Source organism: Rhinoraja longicauda, chromosome 2 (genome assembly GCF_053455715.1).
Source record: "Rhinoraja longicauda isolate Sanriku21f chromosome 2, sRhiLon1.1, whole genome shotgun sequence".
Lineage (NCBI taxonomy): Eukaryota > Metazoa > Chordata > Chondrichthyes > Rajiformes > Arhynchobatidae > Rhinoraja > Rhinoraja longicauda.
Window position 1 is genome coordinate 14,143,675 of NC_135954.1, and position 25,125 is coordinate 14,168,799.

The 25,125-nt window shown below is 46.4% G+C and overlaps 1 protein-coding gene across 2 annotated transcripts in view; it reads left to right on the forward strand.

Moving 5' to 3' along the window:
- The first annotated feature begins 7,884 nt into the window (after positions 1–7,884).
- Positions 7,885–25,125, forward strand: part of LOC144602297 (uncharacterized protein C7orf57-like) — a 73,787-nt gene continuing 56,546 nt past the window's right edge. For both annotated transcript variants that reach the window (XM_078415227.1, XM_078415237.1), the window contains exon 1: positions 7,885–8,020. The gene's annotated coding sequence lies outside the window, so the exon portion shown is untranslated. The remainder of the gene's footprint in view (positions 8,021–25,125) is intronic.

The following is a 25,125-nucleotide window of genomic DNA, read 5'->3' on the forward strand; positions in this document are numbered from 1 at the left end:
CATTCCTTCTCTCCCGAGTTGCTGCTTGACCTGCTGAGTTACTCCAGCATTTTGTGAATAAGGATATAGGTGGAGACAGGAAGACAGTGGGAGAACTGGGAAGGGGGAGGGGAAGAGAGGGACAGAGGAACTATCTAAAGTTAGAGAAGCAAATGTTCATACCGCTGGGCTGTAAGCTGTCCAAGCGAAATATGAGGTGCTGTTCCTCCAGTTTGCGGTGGGCCTCACTATGATTCTAATCTCTTTCAGAGCTCCCTGAGACTTGCTTGGAGGAGAACACCAATTTGTCATCCTATGTTGTTGCTGTTTAACAGCCTTCGTTATCTACCCTCTGGTTTCACAATGAGGTGTAATTATTCAATGACATCCTTGATCCTGGCCCCTTGAACCATTTCTCCCACTTGTCTGGCCCCCGCCCCACTGCAACACTACAATCAGTCTGAAGAAGGGTCCCGATCTGAAATGTCGCCTAAACACGTCCTCCAGAAATGCTGCCTCACCCGCTGAGCTACTCCAACACTTTGTGTCTTTTTACGATAATGTATTGACCCGGAGTCACTTCTGTGTCTGTCTTTCTCCTTGTTGATTGAATTTCCATTAACATTGCAGTATCAGTCGTCCTCCTGTCTTCATGTGAAACTGAGCTACATGTGGTTTCACTCTTCCGCCTGTCTGAAGTCTGGTGAGGAACCATCAGCATTCAGACAAATAAGGAATTTGACACCATGTTTATTAGGAAATAATTTTCAATTCAGGAATCTAAATTATACTGAGTAAAAAAAGGATAAACGCTGACGTTTCACTGGTGAATTGTTCCTTATGTAAAAGGGCTTAGAAACTTCAATGGTGAGATATAGAGCGAGGTGCTGGTATAATGGGTCTTAGCAACTCAGATGCTAATTCTTCCTATTTGCGCATTTCATTACTCCCGGTCCTCTGCAGATGGAAATAGCAATGGATTTTGCTTAAAGGAAATAACAATGGATTTTGCAAACTAAAATCCAGCACGGTATTGTATTAAAAACACAAGTTGCTGGAGTTACTCAGTGGGTCTGGCAACATAGACTCATTGAGGTATACAGAGTAGAAACAGGCCCTTCGCCTCAACTTGCCCAACTGGCCAACATGTCCCAGCTACACTAGTCCCACCTGCCTGCGTTTTGTCCATATCCCTCCAAACCTTCATGATAAAATAGGCCGAAGTCAGCATTTGTTTGTGAAGGGAAGATTTTGCCTGACAAATCTACTGGAGTTCTTTGAGGAAGTTAATAGCAGGACAGATAGAGGGGAGGCTGTAGATGTTGTTTACCTAGGTGCCACACATCAGGCTTCTAGGGAAGATGAGAGCCCATGGTATTAAAGAGAAGATACTAGCAGGATGGCAGAAGGCAAAGAGTTGCAATAAAAGACACTTTTTCAGATTGGCTGCCAGTGACTCGTGGAGTTCTGCAAGGTTCAGTGCTGGGGCAGCTTCACGTATATTAATGATTTGGATAAGGGGATTAATGACTTTGTGGCCAAGTTTGCAGATGATGCTAAGATAGGTGGAGGGGCAGGCAGTGTAGTGGGTCATGCATTTTCATAATAAGAATAAAGGTGTAGATTACTTTCTAAATGGAGAGAGAATCCAGAAATCAAACGTGCAAAGGGACTTGGTGCAGGGCTCCCAAAAAGTTCATTGGCAAGTCAAATCAGTAGTGAGGAAGGCAAATTCAATGCTGGCATTTATATCAAGAGAACTGGTATACATAAACATGTGTAATGCTGAGGCTCTATAAGGCGCTGGTCAGGCTGCATTTGGAGCACTGAGCAAATTTGGGCCGCATGACTGAGGATGGCTGTGCTGGCTCTGGAGAGGGTCTAGAGGAGGGTTTACAAGAATGATTCCAGGAATAAGTGGGTTAGCATATGATGAGCGTTTGACAGCACTGGGCCTCGACTTGCTGGAGTTTGGAAGGTGGAGGGGGGGCCTCATTGAAACTTACAGAATAATGAAAGGCACAGATAGAGTGGATGTGGAAAGGATGGTTCCACTGGTGGGAGAGTATGACCAGAAGTCATAGCCTCAGAATTAAAGGGCCCTTTTTTAAAAAGGAGTTGAGGGACTTTTCATGGACAACCCCACTTGTCCGTCACCTCCCCAGGTGCTGGCTGGCTGCCCGTCCCGCTGAGTTGCTCCAGCGCTTCGTGTTTTTTTCAAGATTCCAGCATCTACAAAAGGATTCAAAGTGCTGGAGTAACTCGGCGGTTCAGGCAGCATCCCTGGAGAACACGGATAGGTGTTCTCCGGGGATGCTGTCTGTTCTCTAGAGATGCTACCCGACCTGCTGAGTTACTCCAGCAAATTGTGCCCTTTTGGAGATGCTGGAATCTTGAACAAAGCACAAAGTGCTGGAGCAACACAGGGGACAGGCAGCCAGCCAGCACTTGTGGAGACAATAGGCAATAGGTGCAGGAGGAGGCCATTCGGTCCTTCGAGCCAGCACCACCATTCAATGTGATCATGGCTGATCATTCTCAATCAGTACCCCGTTCCTGCCTTCTCCCCATACCCCCTGACTCCGCTATCTTTAAGAGCTCTATCTAGTTCTGTCTTGAATGCATTCAGAGACTTGGCCTCCACTGCCTTCTGAGGCAATGGACAACCGAGGGGATGGACAACCGGGGATGCCAATCCCTCCACGGGTGCTGCCTGTTTCGCAGAATTGCTCCAGCACTTTGTGGTTCACTCAGGATTCCAGCATCTACAACAAGACGCAAAGTGCTGGAGTAACATCTGTGGAAAGAACGGCATCCCCGGTTGTCCACGCCCTCCCCAGTTATGCCTGTCCGGTATGGCGAGTCTGGAGGCCAAATTGACACTTGGAGGGTTGGATGATGAGCCCGTGGTCTTGGAGCCGCCGGAACACGGTCCGCAAATGGGCCAGGTGTTCCTGCTCCGAGCGGCTGGCGACCAGGATATCATCTAAATAAATGAAAACAAAAGACAAATCTCGACCAACACGGTCCATGAGTCGCTGAAAAGCCTGTGCTGCGTTCTTTAAACCGAAAGGCATACGCAACCATTCGAACAACCCGAACGGAGTGATCGTGGTAGTCTTTGGTATGTCCTCCGGGCGCACAGGGATCTGGTGGTAGCCCCGCACCAAATCAATTTTGGAGAAAACCACGGCACCTTCCAGCCCAGACGAGAAGTCTTGGAGGTGCAGTATGGGGTAGCGGTCGGCCGTGGTGATGGCATTGAGGCGCCGGTAATCGCCGCATGGTCTCCACCCCCCAGGTGCTTTGGAGACCATATGCAACGGAGAGGCCCACGGGCTGTCGGACTGACGGACAATGCCCATTTCTTCCATCTTCCGGAATTCTGCCCGTGCCACCACCAGTTTGTCGGGCGGCAACCTCCTGGCCCTAGTGAAGACGGGGGTCCCTCGCTGCGGATGTGGTGGACCACGCCGTACCAGGCAGAAGGGGCGTCGAACCGCTGAATGAGCAGCTCCGGAAACTCCGCCAGGACCGCAGCATACGGGTCGGGGGCCGCGACGACGGCCTGGACAGTCGGGCTGGGCGAGGTGGCGGCCGATGGAGCGGCGGGCTCATCGCTGCTGGCGGAGGGTCAAAGGCCGTTACCGTGGACATCGGGGACTAGTGAAAAGGCCCAGAGGAAATCTGCGCCCAGGATCGCCTGACCGATTTCCGCGATGATGAATGGCCATTCATACGTGCGGGTGCCGAAAGCCAGGGACATTGTCCGCGTACCGTATGTGCGGATGGGGCTGCTGCTAACCGCGATGAGGGTAGGCCCTTTCTTACCCGATCGGGTTTCGAGGTCAGTCGGCGGCACGATGCTGACTATGGCTCCCGTGTCAACCAAAAATTCCGTGTCCGTGAATCGATCTCGGACGTAGAGGCGTCGGTTGTGGCCTATCGCGACCGCCTCTATGTACGATCGGCCGAGGCATTTCCCGAGAAGGTGCAAGGTGAGCGGCAGTTGCGGGCTTCTCCACCCCATCGTAGATGGTAATGACACCAGCCGCGCTTGTGCGAATCCGTTTGGCGGGCTTTTGGAGAAATGGCGGGAGACGTGTCGCCATCTTGGTGCCGCTGCGGGCTGCCCGCTGATGCCGAGACCTTGTTGATCGAACTGTTTTTTAAAATTTGGATGCCATGAGCGCATCAGCTTTCTCCGCATATGCCACGGGGTCCTTAAAAGAACAATCCGTGAGCATGAGCTTGACATCTTCGGGAAGCTGCTCTCGGAATGCCTGCACGAACATGAGGCAATCCGTGTGTTCACCTGCTAGCGTCAACATTTTGGCCATGAGGACGGACGGCAACCGATCTCCGAGATCCGGCAGGTGCATAAGCCTCTTAGCTCGGTCATGCCTACTGAATCCGAAGGTTCGTAACAAGAGTACCTTCAGTGCCTCGTACTTGTCGTCTGCAGGAGGGGCGATGATGAACCGCATCACCCGCGCGGACGTCTCCGACGGTAGAGCACTGACGAGGTAATAGTACTTTGTCTCGTCCGTCGAGATGTTTCTTAGGAGAAAATGAGCTGCGGCATGGACAGACCAAGATTGCGGTTGATGTGCCCAAAACGGCGGAAGGTGAACGCTGACCGCGTTTAGCTGCGGTGTGCCGGGCGTAGGAACCGAAGACGAGGCGTCTTGTTCACCCATGGTAGGTGATCGGCTGGATCACGTCGGGGTCACCAATATGGCGAGTCTGGAGGCTCGTCCTTTGTTAAAGAAGTTTATTGCGACAGCAACATTCGATTACAAAGTATAACGAACGAGATTACAGACAACCATTAATTCTAACTATTCACTTCGAAGAACTGACTGGTTTTGGGCGCCAAAACCACACGTGACGTCGCTGTCCAATCAGCGGGCTCAACTCCCTGGACCAATCCCTACGGTCGCACTCACACGTGACCTTGCTGGCCAATCTGAGGGTTCGACTCCTAAGACTAATCAATTTCAATTTCAATTCAATTTCAAGACTTTATTGGCATGATAAGAAACATCATTATATTGCCAAAGTATAGAACATTGCATCATACATATTTAAAATGCATGAATATAAAAAAACAAGTATACAATGCATGGGTCGATATGGCCCTGTACATGTACATATATATATATATATATATATTCATGCAATACATTTATAGCCTTTAATCGATTGCTACTCGTTCTTGCAGTTGTAAACAGTACAGCAAGGTGGCAAGTTTAGTAGCTTGATATTAATTTCCTTAGTGTCAATTTATGTATGAGTGTATGTGTACATGTTGGTCATTCACTATCTCTCAGGGTGTGGCATGCTGTTACGTATTGTGTCTCTGTGTGTGTGTGAGTGTGTGTACATGTTGGTCTCTCAGGGTGTGGCATGCTGTTACGTATTGTGCGCCAAGATGTGCCGTATTTCCTTCGCCAAGGATTATTCTTAGTTTTGATATATCGTCTAGCTCTTTAAAATCTGGGGTCGCCAGACTGAGTTTTTCAAGATATATTTTTCTTATTTTATCGATTTTTTTACATTTTAAGAGGAAGTGCATCTCTGTTTCAACCTCATCTGTCAAGCAGTGACCGTATATTCTATTTTCTCTTGGTTGCCAAGATCTCTTCTGTCTTCCTTTTTCAACTGCCAAATGATGGTCGCTTATCCTGTACTTGGTGAGGGTCTGTCTCTGCTTTATGTCTCTAACAGTTGAGAGATAGTTTGCCAATTTATAATCTCTTTTTAGGGCACGGTAGCACTCTAGTCTGCTTTGGCTTTTAGTTACTTTATCCCAATGTTCCAAATAGATTTCTTTGCATTGTTTAATAATTTGGTTCACTCTAACTGGTGATTGGAAAGCAGTGTTGATCTGAGACTGGTCAAGGTTTAACTGAGTAGGAGTAGTGAGTTTCAATACCAACTGACACAGGGAGCTCTTTTCTGGGTTCCCCTCTTGGGTTTGGAGGGCTTTGAACTGGAGGGTGTCTGGGGGACTAGATTTAAGGTGATTCCAAAAGTTTAGTGCTCGTTTCTGGATATTTATTATCAGTGGGTATCTACCTAATTCCGCCCTACATGCGTTTGTTGGTGTTTTCCTTTGGATGCGGAGGATGTTCCAACAAAACTCCGCATGTAGGGCCTCTGTTGTGTTTTTCCCATTTAGTATAGCTGTGGTGACTGAGTGGACCCCATACTTCACTACCATAAAGCGCAATGGGCTGAATTACACTGTCAAATATTTTAAGCCAGATTTTAATTGGAATTTGGATGTTGTGGAATCTTCTTTTTATTGCATACAGGGCTCTTCGAGCTTTCTCTTTTAGTGCATTCACTGCCATGCTAAAGCTCCCTGATGCTGCAATAGTTAGACCAAGGTAAGTGTAGCTCATAGTGTGTTTGATAATGATACCATTGAGAGTGAATTGGTATTTGTCTACTGACACAGATGCCACGATAATTGTTTGGATCTGATTTGTTTCCACTCTTATAAATGGGCGAAATAAGCCCTTGACACCAAATATTGGGAAAATAACTTGAACGTAATATGATGTTGAACAGCCTAAGCATTATGTTCTGCATCTCCGGAGTGCTATATTTAAGCATTTCATTTTTAATGCTGTCTGGACCACAAGCTTTCTTTGAGTGGAGAGATTTTATTTTTATGGCAAATTCTTCTGGAGTGATTGGGAAGTCGAGAGGGTTTTGATAGTCTTTAATTGTTGTTTCTAATGTTTGGAGTTTTTCTCTGATATAAGAGTAGTTTGAGTTTATTTTATTTCTTGGAATATCTTTATACAGATCTTTGAAATATGCCCTCCAGGTATCACCATCTTGAGTTGGTAATGTTTGTGGTTTTGTTGTGCCCAGGTTATTCCACATTTCCCAGAATTTGTTTTGATTTATGGAGTCTTCAATTTCTTCAAGTCTTTGATGGGTGTAGGTTTTTTTTCTTTTTCTCTATGGTCGCTACACCGGCCACCCCCTTCTCTAGATGCTGTCTGGCTGCCTGTCCCGCTGAGTTACTCCAGAACTTCGTGTTTTGCTCAGGATTCCAGCATTAGCAAATGTTCAGGAGTATCTCAGCGGGTCAGGCAACAGCCAACATCTGGGGTGGGGGGGGGGGGGGGGGGTGGACATCCGGAGATGCCATTCCCTCCACGGGTGCTGCCTGTCCCGCTGAGTTGCTCCAGCACTTCATGTTTTGCTCAGCGTTTACAACAAGACGTATTGTGCTGGAGAAATATCAGCGGGTCAGGCAGCATCTATGGAGGGTACGCCTACCCGGTTGTCCCTGCCCTCCCCAACTGTCTTTGCCCTCCCCAGCTATGCCTGCAGGCTTCCCGTGCCGCTGGTTTACTGCAGCACTGTGCCCATGCCTGGGCCGCTAAGTTGTACCAGCACTGCGCTGTGCACAGCTGCGCGGGACATGTAGCCGCTGAGCACAGGCACAGTGCCTGTGCAACCCGGTGGGACATGCAGCCTGCAGCCGCTGAGCACGCACACACACAGGCTCAGCAGCAACCCGGCGGGACATGCAGCCGCTGAGCACAGGAACACGCAGGCTCAGCAGCAACCCGGTGGGACATGCACCGTGCAGCCGTTAAGCACAGGCACAGTGCCTGTGCAACCCGGCGGGGCCTGCAGCCGCTGAGCACAGGCACAGTGCTGGAGCAACCCAGCGGGACATGCAGACGCTGAGCATAGTGCTGGTAGAACCCGGCAGGACATGCACCCTGCAGCATGTCCCGCTGGGTTCTTGCTGAGCCTGTATGTGCGCGCGCTCAGCGGCCGGGGGGGGGATAAGCAGCTCCCCGGAGCGCGTGCCGCCCGTCGCCATGGAGACGCGCCGCTTGGATTGTGCACGGAGAGCGGCCGCGCCCGCGCCCAACGGTTGGCGCTTCCGCTCCCGGCCCAGGACCAAACTAGCTGGGGACCGTCTCAAAGAAAGTGTCCACAAATAACACAAACCTTGGCCAGCAGCACTGGACCTGCACTGGAGGGGAATAGGCACGGAGAAACTGTAAGCAATTGCCGACACTGGATATGAATTACATAGATATGACGGGTTTGGAGGGATATGGACCACACGCGGGCAGGTGGGACTCGTGTATGTCGATGATGGGACATGTTGGTCAGTGAGCCTGAGAGGAATTTTATCAATAGACAACAGGTGCAGGAGGAGGCCATTCGGCCCTTCGAGCCAGCACCGCCATTCAATGTGATCATGGCTGATCATTCTCAGTTCCCGTTCCTGATCATCCCCGTTCCTGCCTTCTCCCCATACCCCCTGACTCCGCTATCCTTAAGAGCTCTATCTAGCTCTCTCTTGAATGCATTCAGAGAATTGGCCTCCACTGCCTTCTGAGGCAGAGGATTCCACAGATTCACAACTCTGACTGAAAAAGTTTTTCCTCATCTCCGTTCTAAATGGCCTACCCCTTATTCTTAAACTGTGGCCCCTGGTTCTGGACTCCCCCAACATTGGGAACATGTTTCCTGCCTCTTACGTGTCCAACCCCTTAATAATCTTATATGTTTCAGTGAAGATCCCCTTCAATACAATACAATATATCTTTATTGTCATTGTACAGGGGTACAACGAGATTGGGAATGCGCCTCCCATACGATGCAATAATTTAATTAATTTAAACAACAACCCAACGAAACAAATTGTAACAGTTTTAAGACAGAATAAAGTGCAAGTACATCTGTGCCGGATCATTGTGCGATGTGACCATCCGGCTCAGCAGGACCGGTTCAAAGCAGCTATGGCCCTGGGGATGAAGTTGTTCCTGAGTCTGGAGGTGCGGACGTAGAAGGCCTTGTATCGTCTGCCCGATGGAAGGAGTTCGAACAGACTGTTGCAGGGGTGTGAAGAGTCTTTGTGGATGCTGGTGGCTTTTCTGAGGCATCGTGTGTTGTAGATGCCCTCCAAGTCTGGTAGCTGTGTTCCGATGGTCCTCTGAGCTCTATGGACTACCCGCTGAAGAGCTTTCCTTTCTGCCTCCGTGCAGCTGAGGTACCACACAGGATGCCATGCGTTAGGATGCTCTCTATGGTGCATCCGTGGGTACAAAGTTTCTTTCGGGCCCCTTTCCCTTCTCCAGTAGTCATCTTGTTTTTATCCACTACGGCCATGGCCATGGCCTTATGCTCCTATACTCCCTCCATGATAGATATAAATAAATATAAATAAAATAAAAGGATCAGAGAGAAGAAAGCACATTTGTTTTGAACATCTTTGTTTAGGCTACAATACAGATAAGGAGAAAGAATTCACATTGAAACATCCTTTTATGTTGCAATGCAGATCAGATCATCAGAAGAAATAATTATTAGTAAAAAGTTTTTTTAAAAAAGTGGTATTTACTTTAAAAAAAGAGCTTTCCTGACCTTTTTTGTGAAAATATTCTCATCACAGCATGAAAATTAATTATTCTGGCAATGTTTCATTCAATGCTTAGCCTGGCCAAATCCACAAGACGTTCCTGAGACATTGTAGACCTTAAAAAATTCTTAATCAGCTTGAGTTTGCTAAATGACCTCTCTGCAGAACCCACTGTTGCTGGAATTGGTAATACTATTCTTAAGCTATCACAAACATTTGGAAACAGGTCACAAGTCTGTACTCTGTTAACAAGTGCAAGAGATCTAATGGCTTTAACTGTGCATTTACAAAATTAGCTTTTGTACTGAGGGTAAATGTTGCATTTCTTTTCCAAAATTATCACCGTTAAGATCAGGAGGATATTGCTCTGATAAAGATAAAGCTTTTCTCTCCACATCACTTTCAGACATGGTGAGATATTTCCACAAGAAATCAAATTTTTCTGTCAACTGCTTAACGGCATTGAATCGGACAGTTAATCCTGCTATAACATTGCCCACCAAAACGTAAAATACACACTTTCTGAAGTAGGCCTCTTCTGGCGTATCATCTGTGTCGTTCATTTCCTCCAAGTTAGCATCAGGTGCGCTGTCATCATGTCATGCGGCCTTACCCTCTTGCGCCTAACTCCGCCACATCTAAGGAAGAGTTTTAATTCTATCTTTAGGTTTGATGCAACCAATTTGGCTTCATTCCACATGGATTTCCAGTTGTTTCGAAGTTTTATCAGATCTGAGAGGAGAGTTTCTATGTTTGCTATTTCAACATCCAGTCTCTTACATGTAGTTCTCCATTGGTGCCTTAAAATTTCAGTATGCTTTCTGGGAACATTTGATTACAGGTGTCTTTTGGGAATGTTTTAGGCAGAGGGAATGTGACCATTCGTAACATACTTTTCTATTTCCTTTTGAGATGGAAACGGTTGTGATAAAGATATATTGTATTGTATACATCCAATGTTAAGGCCTACATTATGATTTATTCACAAAATGCTGGAGTAACTCAGCAGGTCAGGCAGCATCTTCAGACCCTTCTTCAGACCCTCCTACCCTACATTATGATTACTCCTCTCGTCTTCCAAATTCACTTTCACAAGCGCCTGTATGTTTCTTTCTGCTTTCCATTTTCATTTTCTGCATCTGCCCCTTCATCAAAATCCTGTGCATGATTACGCAAATCAACTGCTCCTTGTTTGGGGATGAGGTTTCCAACAGTTTCTTCTTGATTCAATTCTATAGGTGGGTTCAATGAATTTTTTTTTAAAGCCGCACAATCCAAATTGAAAGAGCGTTTGTTGACCCTTTTTTTAAATTTTCCTGTCGTTCTTGTCTTTTCTTTTCTGGGCTCCTGATTTGTGAGAATACATTTTGGAGAAAGGATTTATAATTTATACTTTAACCCCAAATCACACACTGGGCTACCCTGCCGGGCAAATATTAGCCTACTTCTTTGAGTTAAATATTTACATGACGTCCATGCCTACTTGCGTGCCGTGATGGCGCGACGGCTAAGACGAGTGGCCACGCATCAGCTGACCGCATGTTCGGCAACTGTTTGTGTGAGCCTACAAACTATACGCTCACACAAAATGTGAATGCTAGTCTTCACAAAATATATGCAAACATTTTCTGAGCTTTCAGGAAATACCCGGCCCCACTCCTTTGGCTCCCGGGCCCGAGTACGATGTACTCCCTGCACCCCCCTCTCATAGGCCCTGGTGTGGGCAAGTTGGACTGAAGGGCCTGTTTCCAAACTGTATCACTCTATGACTCTAAGCGATTACAAAGAGAGAAGCCATCCACAATGGGGGAGATGAAATATGTAGGAAGGAACTGCCGAGGCTAACCAAAGGTGGACACAAAATGCTGGAGTAACTCAGCGGGACAGGTAGCATCTCTGGAGAAAAGGAATGGGTGAAGAGTCAGGTTGAGACCCTTCTTCAGACTGAGAGTCCAAGGAGAGGGAGTCTAAAGATCTGGAAGGGTAAAGTGTGAAAACGACAGATCAAAGCAGACGATGCTCAAGGAAAATGTAGGCTGAGGGGAAGGTGACATGGAGGCATACAATCAGTAAAATTAATCAGTAGGACAGTGAAACTAGGGTGTGAGAGGGGATGGAGAGAGAGGGAAAGCAAGGGTTACTTGAAGTTAGATAAATCAATATTCATGCTGCTGGGATATAAGCTGCCAAAGTGAATTTTGTGGTGCTATTCCTCCAATTTGCATTGGGCTCACTCTGAAATAATCCACAGTGGAAATAGCTGAACCTAAATGTGGGCAAGTAATAACTCCACTGAATCTAAGTAAGTCTGTGGCGAGGCCACACTCACAGAACTATGGGACAGTTTTGCTCATCTGAGTTAAGGAGGGATACACTGGCACTGCTGAGGTTCATTCAGCAAAGTTTCATGAGATTGATTCCTTGGATGAAGTGTTCTGTGATAAGAAGTTGAGGAGATATGAGAGGCATAGTTAGGGTAGACAGTCAGAACTTTTTACCCAGGATGGAAAAATCAAATACTAGACAGAATCGTTTTCAGATGAGGGGAACAAAGTTTAAAGAAGATGTGTTGGGCAAATGTTCTACTTAGAAACATAGAAAATAGGTGCAGGAGTAGGCCATTCGGCCCTTCGAGCCTGCATCGCCATCTAACTCCCTCTTAAATATAGCCAATGAACTGGCCTCAACTACCTTCTATGGCAGAGAATTCCACAGACTCACCACTCTCTGTGTGAAGAAATGTTTTCTCATCTCGGTCCTAAAAGACATCCCCCTTATCCTTAAGCTGTGACCCCTGGTTCTGGACTTCCCCAACATCGGGAACAATCTTCCCGCATCTAGCCTCTCGAACCCCTTAAGAATTTTATATGTTTCAATAAGATCCTCCCTCAGTCTTCTAAATTCCAGCGAGTATAAGCCTAGTCTATCCAGTCTTTCTTCATATGAAAGTCCTGCCATCCCAGGGATCAATCTGGTGAACCTTCTCTGTACTCCCGCTAAGGCTAGAATGTCTTTCCTCAGATTAGGAGACCAAAACTGTACACAATACTTATTGGACGATGAGTGCTTGGAGTGCACTGCTGGGGTTGGTGGTTGATGCAGGTACGATAGTGGTATTTAAGAGACCTTTGGATGGGCATGTGCATATGCAGGTAATGAAGGGTTATGGATTATGTGCAGGCAGGGAAGAGTTGGTCTTGGCATCTAGTTCGGCATAGGCATTATGGGCTGAAGGGCCTGTTTTATGTAGATTGGTTTGCTGGCAACCAACCTGCACTTTGCTGGCTTTATCACCCAACCCTTGTTGAGCTTAATCGTCACAGGTTCCTGAGTAAAAACATGACATCTAGTCTATACTGTGGCGATGTGTATGGAGATGGGTGATTGCACGAATCCTGGCTTGAATGTTCCTTCCACACAGTTGACGGAGGTGTTGGTAGGCTGTAGGGATCAGTGGTTCTTGACTTTACTTGAGATTTGCTTTTTCTCTTTGCTGCCTCCGTTCTAGCTTCCACATATGAATGTGAACCATTCTGTATTCTGTAAGGCATCCAAGTTAGTTGTTCCCAGTAGTGTGTGTCAAAGCTGAAACTCCTCAGGGATATTCTGAGAGAGTGTTTGAATTTGTTTTTCGATCCACCGTGCAATTCTATGTCCTCAGTCACCTCTCTGTAAAGTAGCATTTGTAGTATTCAGTCATCAGATATCCTGACATGCCCTGTCCACCAGATCTGTGATTCTTGCAGCAATGCGTTGCTGCTGGGGCGGTTTGTCTGGGACAAAAGCTGTGTGTCTGGAGTTTTGCCTTACCACTTGCTATTGTAATTGCCTCATAAGGACTGGATAGAGTGATTGTGGAGGTGTATCCACTAGTGGGAGAGTCTAGGACCAGAGGTCATAGATTCAGAATAAAAGGATGTACCTTTAGAAAGGAGATGAGAAGGAATTTCTTTAGTCAGAGGGTGGTGAATCTGTGGAATTCATTGCCACAGACGGCTGTGGAGGCCAAGTCAATGGTTTGAGTCGTCTTCTTAAATTGCCTTTGTCCTTGTGGTGAAGACAGTGGTGTTCAGCAGGGAGTTCAAAGATTTAGACCAAACAAGACTGAGGTGGACCCGTTGGGTCCAAATCTCTCCTGCGGGCCTATCCTGGGGCAGCCCTCCTCCAACTGACGATCTTGAGGGCCCGGCAACCCTCTCCAACTGACGAAGCCCGTTGATGGGCGGGGAGTGTTCCCCGGGGCCGTGGGCGGGCAATGGGGGGACAGGGAAGGGGAGAGGGAGCCACTCACCTCGGCCCCGTGCTACCAGCGCTGCAGCCAGAGTGAGCCATGGATCCGAAGCCTCTCCTGCAGCACGGCGGCGAAGGCCATCTTTTTGGACTCTCTGCCACCGCGCTGCACCATGGGAGGGTGGTCAGGCGCAGGGCACGCTAGGATGGGTGGTGGGAGAGTACATCTATTAAAGTTAGCTGCAGCTCGTGGGCTCAGTAGCCCCCTCCCCTCATTGGCCCCAAACCTCTCCTGCATTGGTGCAGCACCCTCTCCTCCCGCACTCCCCCTCCCCCCCACTCACCCACCTCAACCCACCTTAACCCCCCTCCTCTTCCCCCCCACACCCACTCCATCCCCCCTCAACCCCCTCCTCACCTCACCCACTCACCCAACTCCATCCCCCCTCAACCCGTCCTTATCTCCCCTCACCCACTCAACCACTCCACCCCCCTCAAGTGGCTGGAAGTGAGCTGCGGTTTGCTAAGGGTTGCTGCCGGTTTGCATCATCTCAAAGTCGAAATATCGTAGGTCGCCCCCACTCTGCATGCGTGGACTGACATCGAAAACGCAGCTCGTCCTCCAGGTGGGGGGGGGGGGGGGAGCGGGTGGGTGAAGGAGGGGGAGGGATAAGGGGGGGTTGAGGGGGAATGGAGTGGGTGAGGAGAGGAGGAGGGGGTTTGAGAGGGGATGGAGTGGATGAGTGGGACGGGGAGGGGAGGAGGAGGGTTCAGGGGGTTGGAGTGGGTGAGTTAGCGGCAGCTCGTCGGCCCAGAACCCCCCCCTCCATTGGCTGCCACTCCCGTCACTCTGGTATGTCCCGCCCCAACGGTCATCGTGGGCCCCCCCTTCCCTCATTGGCCGCCACTCCAATCATTTTGGGCGGGTGCCATTGTGATGTCAAAGCTGAACACGGGCAAGGTAAGTGGAAAAGTGAATTTTTAAACAGTTTTTGTTTTATTCTGGATGAAAACCGCATGAAAAATACGGGACAAACATACGGGAAGGGGGGAGAAACTTACAGGAAGTGGGGAACAAACAAGATGAATGTTTTAGAGAGAGAGAGAGACGGGAGGGAAGGAGACAGACAGACGGACGGATGACGACGGTTACCAGCAATATATTTGCATGCATAGGACAGGTTTAGAGGGATATATATGTGTGAAACACAGGCAGATGGGAGTAGTATGGATGGGACATGTTGGTCTGTGTAGGCAAGTTGGGCTGGAGGGCCTCTTTCCATTCTGTATGAAAAATATAGAATGTTCAGGGGTACACAACGTATAGAAAAGACAGACAGGTGGGCAGAGGGGGTGGGGTTGCTCTGATGGTAAGGAATGATATTCATTCCCTTGCAAGGGGTGACATAGAATCAGGAGATGTTGAATCAGTATGGATAGAAATGAGAAATTGTAAGGGTAAAAAGACCCTAATGGGAGTTATCTATAGGCCCCCAAACAGTAGCCTCGACATAGGGTGCAAGTTGAATCAGGAGATAAAATTGGCGTGTCAAAAATGTAATGCTACGGTGGTTATGGGAGATTTCAACATGCAGGTAGACTGGGAAAATCAGGTTGGAAATGGACCCCAGGAAAGAGAGTTTGTAGAGTGCCTTCGAGATGGATTCTTAGAACAGCTTGTACTGGAGCCTACCAGGGAGAAGGCAATTCTGGATTTAGTGTTGTGTAATGATCCTGATCTGATAAGGGGACTAGAGGTAAAAGAGCCATTAGGAGGCAGTGATCACAACATGATAAGTTTTACTCTGCAAATGGAAAGGCAGAAGGGAAAATCGGAAGTGTCGGTATTACAGTATAGCAAAGGGGATTACAGAGGCATGAGGCGGGAGCTGGCCAAAATTGATTGGAAGGAGGCCCTAGCAGGGAAGACGGTAGAACAGCAATGGCAGGTATTCCTGGGAATAATGCAGAGGTTGCAGGATCAATTTATTCCAAAGAGGTGGAAAGACTCTAAGGGGAGTAAGAGACACCTGTGGCTGACAAGGGAAGTCAGGGACAGCATAAAAATTAAGGAGAGGAAGTATAACATAGCAAAGAAGAGTGGGAAGACAGAGGATTGGGACTCTTTTAAAGAGCAACAAAAGTTAACTAAAAAGGCAATACGGGGAGAAAAGATGAGGTACGAGGGTAAACTAGCCAATAATATAAAGGAGGATAGCAAAAGTTTTTTTAGGTACGTGAAGAGGAAAAAAATAGTCAAGGCAAATGTGGGTCCCTTGAAGACAGAAGCAGGGGAATTTATTATGGGGAACAAAGAAATGGCAGACGAGTTAAACCGTTACTTTGGATCTGTCTTCACTGAGGAAGATACACACAATCTCCCAAATGTTCTAGGGGCCGGAGAACCTAGGGTGATGGAGGAACTGAAGGAAATCCACATTAGGCAGGAAATGGTTTTGGGTAGACTGATGGGACTGAAGGCTGATAAATCCCCAGGGCCTGATGGTCTGCATCCCAGAGTACTTAAGGAGGTGGCTCTAGAAATAGTGGAAGCATTGGAGATCATTTTTCAATGTTCTATAGATTCAGGATCAGTTCCTGTGGATTGGAGGATAGCAAATGTTATCCCACTTTTTAAGAAAGGAGGGAGAGAGAAAACGGGTAATTATAGACCAGTTAGTCTGACATCAGTGGTGGGGAAGATGCTGGAGTCAATTATAAAAGACGAAATTGCTGAGCATTTGGATAGCAGTAACGGGATCATTCCGAGTCAGCATGGATTTACGAAGGGGAAATCATGCTTGACAAATCTACTGGAATTTTTTGAGGATGTAACTAGGAAAATTGACAAGGGAGAGTCAGTGGATGTGGTGTACCTCGACTTTCAGAAAGCCTTCGACAAGGTCCCACATAGGAGATTAGTGGGCAAAATTAGGGCACATGGTATTGGGGGTAGGGTACTGACATGGATAGAAAATTGGTTGACAGACAGAAAGCAAAGAGTGGGGATAAATGGGTCCCTTTCGGAATGGCAGGCAGTGACCAGTGGGGTACCGCAAGGTTCGGTGCTGGGACCCCAGCTATTTACGATATACATTAATGACTTAGACGAAGGGATTAAAAGTACCATTAGCAAATTTGCAGATGATACTAAGTTGGGGGGTAGTGTGAATTGTGAGGAAGATGCAATAAGGCTGCAGGGTGACTTGGACAGGTTGTGTGAGTGGGCGGATACATGGCAGATGCAGTTTAATGTAGATAAGTGTGAGGTTATTCACTTTGGAAGTAAGAATAGAAAGGCAGATTATTATCTGAATGGTGTCAAGTTAGGAGGAGGGGGAGTTCAACGAGATCTGGGTGTCCTAGTGCATCAGTCAATGAAAGGAAGCATGCAGGTTCAGCATGCAGGTTCAGCAGGCAGTGAAGAAAGCCAATGGAATGTTGGCCTTCGTAACAAGAGGAGTTGAGTATAGGAGCAAAGAGGTCCTTCTACAGTTGTACCGGGCCCTGGTGAGACCGCACCTGGAGTACTGTGTGCAGTTTTGGTCTCCAAATTTGAGGAAGGATGTTCTTGCTATGGAGGGCGTGCAGCGTAGGTTCACTAGGTTAATTCCCGGAATGGCGGGACTGTCGTATGTTGAAAGGCTGGAGCGATTGGGCTTGTATACACTGGAATTTAGAAGGATGAGGGGGGATCTTATTGAAACATATAAGATAATTAGGGGATTGGACACATTAGAGGCAGATAACATGTTCCCAATGTTGGGGGAGTCCAGAACAAGGGGCCACAGTTTGAGAATAAGGGGTAGGCCATTTAGAACGGAGATGAGGAAGAACTTTTTCAGTCAGAGAGTGGTGAAGGTGTGGAATTCTCTGCCTCAGAGGGCAGTGGAGGCCAGTTCGTTGGATGCTTTCAAGAGAGAGCTGGATAGAGCTCTTAAGGATAGCGGAGTGAGGGGTATGGGGAGAAGGCAGGAACGGGGTACTGATTGAGAGTGATCAGCCATGATCGCATTGAATGGCGGTGCTGGCTCGAAGGGCTGAATGGCCTACTCCTGCACCTATTGTCTATTGTCTATTGTTCCATTGTAAGACTCTTGGAGGGGAACTTGCAGGTGGAAATTTTCCCAGATGTCAGCTGCCCTTATCCTTCTTGGTGGTGGTTTTCACAGGTTTGGGACATTATATGTGCAAGTAACTGCAGCGCATTTTGTGGATGGCACACACTGCAAATATTGTGCGTCATTGGTGAAGAGAATTAAAGTTTAGGTAGTTAAAGAAGTGTCAATTAAATGGGCCACTTTGTCCTGGAGGGCATCTCGCTTCTTGAGGTGTTAGTGCTGTACTCATTAGGTCAGGTTTATTTGCCCATTTCTGCTCCATTCTGTTCCTTTTATAAATATGTATGGAAACCAGCAAATAGTCTACACAATACAGCTAAATAAATGTATGCAATTACTAGGTTAATTCCCGGAATGGCGGGATTGTCATATGTTGAAAGACTGGAGCGACTGGCCGAATGGCCTCCTCCTGCACCTATTGTCTAATGCTAAGCCAGTCAAATTCATGAATACCTAAATAAATAATCTATACTCTGGAAGTGAATAACTATACAGCAATAAGAAATATGAATTCCCGAGATGAATAGCTGTATACATTGTTTAACAATAGATGTAAATAACCACAATAACATAATGAATACTTCGTAACTTTTATTTCTTGTTAGAGGTTATGGGGAGAAGGCAGGAGAATGGGGTTAGGAGCAGAGATAGACCAGCCATGATTGAATGGCGGAGTAGACTTGATGGGCCGAATTCTTCTCCTATTATTTATGACCTATAGGTGTTGACTCTTTGCGTACCTTGTGTACAGTATGCAAAACAAAGAATTTCACTGTGACATGTTACGTGATAAAATATCAATCATTCAATCATTACAATTATAAGCAGTATATTTGATGGAGATAAATATGTGCACTGGCAAACAATTATACGCATAAGCAATATTAAATATATATAATACTAAACAATGGGGGTGTATTGCCAATTACATGAGTATGTTGCAGGCAACCAAATGTAAATATTGATAAATAATATATATACTGGAGATATCTTTCCCTTCATTCTATCTAGTTTGAACTGATTGTATCTCTGTATGGTATATCAGGCCTGATTGGATAGCATGCAAAGCAAAACCTTTCACTGTACCCCAGTACATAGAAAATAGGTGCCGGAGGAGGCCATTCGGCCCTTCGAGCCAGCACCGCCATTCATTGTGATCATGGCTGTTCATCCACAATCAGTAACCCGTGCCTGCCTTCTCCCCGTATCCCCTGATTCCGCTATCCCCTAGAGCTCTATCTAACTCTCTTTTAAATTCATCTCGTGAATTAGCCTCTACTGCCTCTGTGGCAGAGAATTCCACAAATTCACAACTCTCTGGGTGAAAAAGTTTTTTCTCATCTCAGTTTTAAATGGCCTCCCCTTTATTCTTATACTGTGGCCCCTGATTCTGGACTCCCCCAACATTGGGAACATTTTTCCTGCATCTAGCTTGTCCAGTCCTTTTATAATTTTATATGTTTCTATAAGTTCCCCTCTCATCCTTCTAAATTCCAGTGAATACAAGCCCAGTCGTTACATTCTTTCATCATATGACAGTCTCGCCGTCCCGGGAATTAACCTCGTTAACCTACGCTGCACTCCCTCAATAGCAAGAATGCCCTTCCTCAAATTAGGAGACCAAAACTGCACACAATATTCCAGGTGTGGTCTCACCAGGGCCTTGTACAATTGCAGAAGGACCTCTTTACTCCTATACTCAAACCTCTCATTATGAAGGCCAACATGCTTTTAGCTTCTTCACTGCCTGCATGTTAATTATAAACCTAAATCTAACTTTACAAAAGGCAACAATAGAGCTCAATATAATCATGCATGGAGGAGAATTGGGGCAGAGCAACATATAGGTTGGTTAAAAAATATATGTTCTAGAGAAAAATAAATGGATTTAACATTGGACAACAAATGTAAATAAATTAAACATGACTCAATAGATAACTTGTACAGATATTAGTGACATAGACATGAGAAAAATAATTGTGTAGAATGGTAAGAAATAAAACTAAATGAATAGATATTAAAAAAAACTTTATACAACTAAACATATTCAATGGTAAGTGAGTTAATTAAGCTACAGTGGTTGCATTTCGTCCTAGAAACATCTAGTCTGAACCACCAGTGCACAGTGCTGCACTTTGAAGGTGTAATCATATCTAATAATTAGGGAAATAAAATGTTAAAGAAAAAATATATAGAATAGAAAACTATAGATAAATAAATTAAAATAGGAATTATATGAACTGTAACGGCAACTTCAGTCTTTACCAATAAATTCCTTTCCGATTGCCATTACTTCACAGGGAGTGGGAGTGAACTTGACGCAAACCAACAGAGAGATTTTCCAAACATATTTTCAGTTTAATTAGTTGGTTTTTTAAGTAGTTGTACAAAACAAGAAGATGAATATACCAGGCTGTACTTATTTGGGATTCAAGTAATAACTGGTGTTCTGTTCTGCCTGTCTGACCATAGCTCTCATCGTAGTTCTGTTGCAGGTATGTTGCAGGTCTGTTAAGAACTGTATCTCACCAAACTCCGTGTGTCTAACTCCTCCCATCTCTGCATCTCCAGATATACTACCTAGTTCTGGCTCCTCCCAGTCCATTATGCCCATATATGTATTCATCTCACGACAGCCCGCAAGTGTCCAAAATAATACAGCAAGATATCTAGACAAAATAATATAAAATGCTAAAGCAGTCAGCACAAACACAAATGGCTCCTACACACCGGCCCCTATTTGTTCTACGTATATAACAAAACAATTGCTAATAAACATTAAAAGGAGCTATAAAAAACTTTACACATAATCAAAAAAAAAGTATGCACTATGTGTTGGCATCTAATCTACTTTAGTGTTTCTTCAATAATTAAGGACATCAGTCTTTGCTATACTCAAGTATTAGCTTCTAGGAGCAGACGTATCTTTGTTATCGGTCTTTCCAAGATGTTGCTCTTAGTCTGAAGTCAAACTGTGCACGCAAGACCTTGTGCATCTGGTACAGTCTCCAATATTCTGCCCATTAGCCAGGAGCCTCGAGGTGCAGTGGAATCAGCCACCACGACAATGTCACCTGTAGCAAAGCTTCTTTTTACCTTAGACCACCGTTGTCGTTCTTGGATTAGAGGCAAGTATTCTTGTATCCACCCTTACCAAAAGAGATCTGCCATATATTGTACCTGTCTCCATCTGCGTTTAATGTATAAGTCTTCCTTTACAAAGAGTCCTGGTGGTAGTATTAGCTTGGCTTTCAACAGAATATGATGGTTTGGTGTGAGTGCTTTCTGGTCCATTGGATCATCAGAACACTTGGTAATGGGTCGATGATTTAAAATTGCTTCAACTTCACAAATTAAAGTTTGCAATCCTTCATCATCCAGAACTTGTTGGCCAAGAAGAGTGTGCAGCACATTTCGAACCATGCGGATCAATCGTTCCCAAACACCGCCGTGATGGGATCCTGCTGGAGGGTTAAAGAACCACCTTATCCCTTGCTGAAGCATAGCACCCTGGATCTTCACCCAAGCTATTGAATGCTTCTCTCGTTTCTCTTTCCGCTGCAATAAAATTTGTGCCATTGTCTGATCTTAAAGATGAAACTTGACCTCGTCGACAAATGAATCTCCATAAATAGAAGGGTCTCGACCCTAAACGTCACCCATTCCTTCTCCTGAGATGCTGCCTGACCTGCTGAGTTACTCCAGCATTTTGTGAAATAAATACCTTCGTAATACATTGATGCAGGAGTATGTGTCAAGTGTATATGCAACTTCAAGATGTACTGTCCTGCTTGCCATGCAGGTAAAGATTACACCATACATTTTAACAAAACTTCATCCTCTTTTGATCTCTATAGGAGCAAAGTAGTCTACTCATACATCTGTAAATGGAGGCTTGTCTGGTGGAATTCTCACCAGGGGCAAATCTGCCATCTTTTGTTCCCCAACTCTTCCCCGCTGTTGTTTACACACAATGCAGTCTGTTATGATTTTTCTTGCATTTAATAATCCACTATCTTTCACGGAGACGAGACAGCATATGATTTCTTCCTCCATGACTGAGCCGTTCATGGATATGTTGTAACAGTAGTGTTGATATGTGAAGGTCCTTCGAGAGAATAATAGGATGTTTAGCCTCTTCAGGCATCGCTAGTCTATTCAGGCGATCGCCTACTCTCAGACGTCCATCATTCAGCACCAGATCCAGTTTGTACAAATGACTGCTTCTTTTTACACCATTACTACCAGCTTCTAGTCCTGAAAGTTCTTCTTTGAATCTTTGTCTTTGACTGAAAGAGATGATTGCACTTTCTGCTTGGAAAAGATCTTCAGGACATAAACATTGTCCGCAGAGTGTTGCTTGAAAGACTTGCATCTCCTTTTCAACCTTTTCTTTCAGTTTGCCAGGATCCTTTTCAAGGCTATTCACAGCAGTCTGAATCTCCTTTCTCTTTCGAGTCAGCTGGAAGAGTGTTGTCTTTACTTTAAGAAGCCAAGCCACAGCAGTCTTCAGATTCCTCCATGATGAGAAATAGGTGATCAGAGAGTTTGTGGAGTTCAATGGATCTTTGACAATGACGTTCATTGTAATGCCTTGCTTAATTTCTGGATCATTCGCAGAGATTGCAGATTCCAAGTGAGGTTTTGGCCATTCTCTGGCTTACCGAGAAATTCTGGTCCTTTGATCCAACTTTTACAGCTTAAGAAGTGGTCTGCTGTTAGTCCTTTAGAGACTTCACCTGCAGGATTTTCTTTTGTGCTAACATATCTCCATTGTGATACATCAGTAGCATCCCTTACAAAAGAGATCCTGTTTGCTAAAAATGTTTGAAAGCGTTTGGTTTCGTTGTTGATGTACTGTTGTGCTATCGGTCCAGAAGATGTATTTGTCCAGTTGAAGCTGTAATTCTTTTTGCAGCATTGTGTCAACTCTGACAGCTAGGACTGCAGCAGTAAGCTCCATTCTGGGAATCGTCATTTGTTTTAATGGTGCCACACTGGATTTTCCTATTATGAATGGAACATGCACCTCTTTGCTATCGTTTTCCAATCTTAGATATGAAACAGTACCGTAGCCACTTTCGCTGGCGTCTGAAAAGTGGTGCAGCTGTGCATATCTGATTTGACCAAAGCTTGTATGCTTCCACTTTAAACTTCGCAATCTTGTTGAGATCTGCTAGCCACCCTGTCCATCGCTGAGAGAAGGTTTGGAGTATGTTTTCATCCCATCCAAGTTTTTCCTTGCAGAGCTCCTGCATAATCAGCTTGGCTGGCAGAGTAAATGGTGCTAGAAATCCCAAAGGGTCGTATATAGAGCCAAGCACAGACAAGATGCCACGTTTAGTGTATGGTCGTTCCTGTGCAGTAATTCTGAACTTGAACACATCTGCTTCAACGCACCAGCACAATCCCAGTGCTCTTTCCATTGGCAGATTGTCTTTTCCAAGGCCAACTCCTTGATCTCTTTGGTTCTGTTTCCTTGTGGAATGGATGCCAATACAGCACGGCTGTTGCTGATCCATTTTGACAACATGAATCCTCCCCTTTGGCAGATGGCAGTCAGGTCTTTTACCATCTGAACTGCTTCTTGTTCCGAAGGCATGGATTTTAAATAATCACCTACGTAGAAGTTGTTCCTTACCGCGTTTGTCACCTCTGCTGGAAAGTGGGGGTGGGGGAAACCTTTCTCTTTTAGGTCTCTTCCTCACGGCGCGGGGTGCGGCTCGGCCGCGGGGCCTAACATCGCTGGTGCGGCTCGGCCGCTGGACTTAACAGTGCCCGGTGCGGCTCGGCTGCGGGGCCTAACAACGCTGGTGCGGCTCGGCCGCTGGACTGAACAGTGCCCGGTGCGGCTCGGCCGCGGGGCCTAACAACGCTGGTGCGGCTCGGCCGCTGGACTTAACAGTGCCCGGTGCGGCTCGGCCGCAGGGCCTAACAACGCTGGTGCGGCTCAGCCGCTGGACTTAACAGTACCCAGTGCGGCTCGGCCGCGGGGCGCAACATCGCCCGGCGCGGCTCGGCCGCGGGGCCTAACATCGCCCGGTGCGGCTCGGCCGCGGGACTTTATATCGCCCGGTGCGGCTCGGCCGCGGGACTTTTCATCGCTGGTGCGGCTCGGCCGCTGGACTTAACATCGCCCGGTGCAGCTTGGCCGCGGGGCCTTCCATCACCCGGTGCGGCTCGGCCGCTGGACTTAACATCGCTCGGCCGCGGGGCCTTCCATCGCCCGGTGCGGCTCGGCCGCGGGACCCAACATCGCTGGTGCGGCTCGGCCGCTGGACTTAACAGTGCCCGGTGCGGCTCGGCCGCGGGGCCTAACATCGCACGGCGCGGCTCGGCCGAGGGCATGGCTCGGCCGTGGGGCCCTCCGTCGCCCGGCTCGGCCGCGGGATGTTTCAGCGCCCGGTGCGGCTCGGCCGCGGTGACTTCCATCCCCTTGCGGGGACTGTGCGGGTTGGTCGGGGACGAGCTGTCTGTCCGTGGGCGTGGGGAAGAGAGTGGAAGTTTTGTTGCCTCCATCACAGTGAGGGGGTGTTTGGAGTCACTGTGATGGATGTTTGTGTTGGGGTTATGTGTCTTGTGTTCTTTTTGTGTATGACTGCTATGTAATTTCGTTCGGTACCTTGGTACCGAATGACAAATAAAGCTCTGCTGTTGAGGTGAGCTTTGTTGTCCTCAGCAGTTTTTTTAAATGCAAAGTTTGCACAATTTGGTGATGACATGGCTCCAAAACGATGTACCTTCATCCGGTATTCAACAAGATCTTGCTGCACATCACCATCGGGCCACCACAGAAATTGCAGATAGTCAATATGCTTTTCTGATACCTTGACCTGATGAAACATTGCTTTGATGTTAACCATCAAAGCAACTGGTTCTTGTCTAAGAATGTTTAGCTGAGAAACAGGCATAGTCTTTATGTGTGAACACATCAGATAGTTGAATAAAATCGTCTTTGTCCAGTCCAGATATTTCCAAACCTGAGATATAACAACTGATCACTGTTGCAGGTCTGTTAAGAACTGTATCTCACCAAACTCCGTGTGTCTAACTCCTTCCGTCTTTGCGTCTCCAGATATACTACTTAGTTCTGGCTCCTCCCAGTCCATTATGCCCATATATGTATTCATCTCACGACAGCCCTCAAGTGTCCAAAATAATACAGCAAGATATCTAGACAAAATAATATATGCTAAAGCAGTCAGCACAAACACAAATGGCTCCTACATGAACTATAATTACCTCTAAATATTTATTTAAAATATTCTTAATGAAGTAATTAATTGAATAATATATTTAGAGAAGAATATTGAAATATAGAGATGTGAACATGAGCATAATATTGTTTAAACACAAATGATAATTTTATATCATAGAATCCAACTT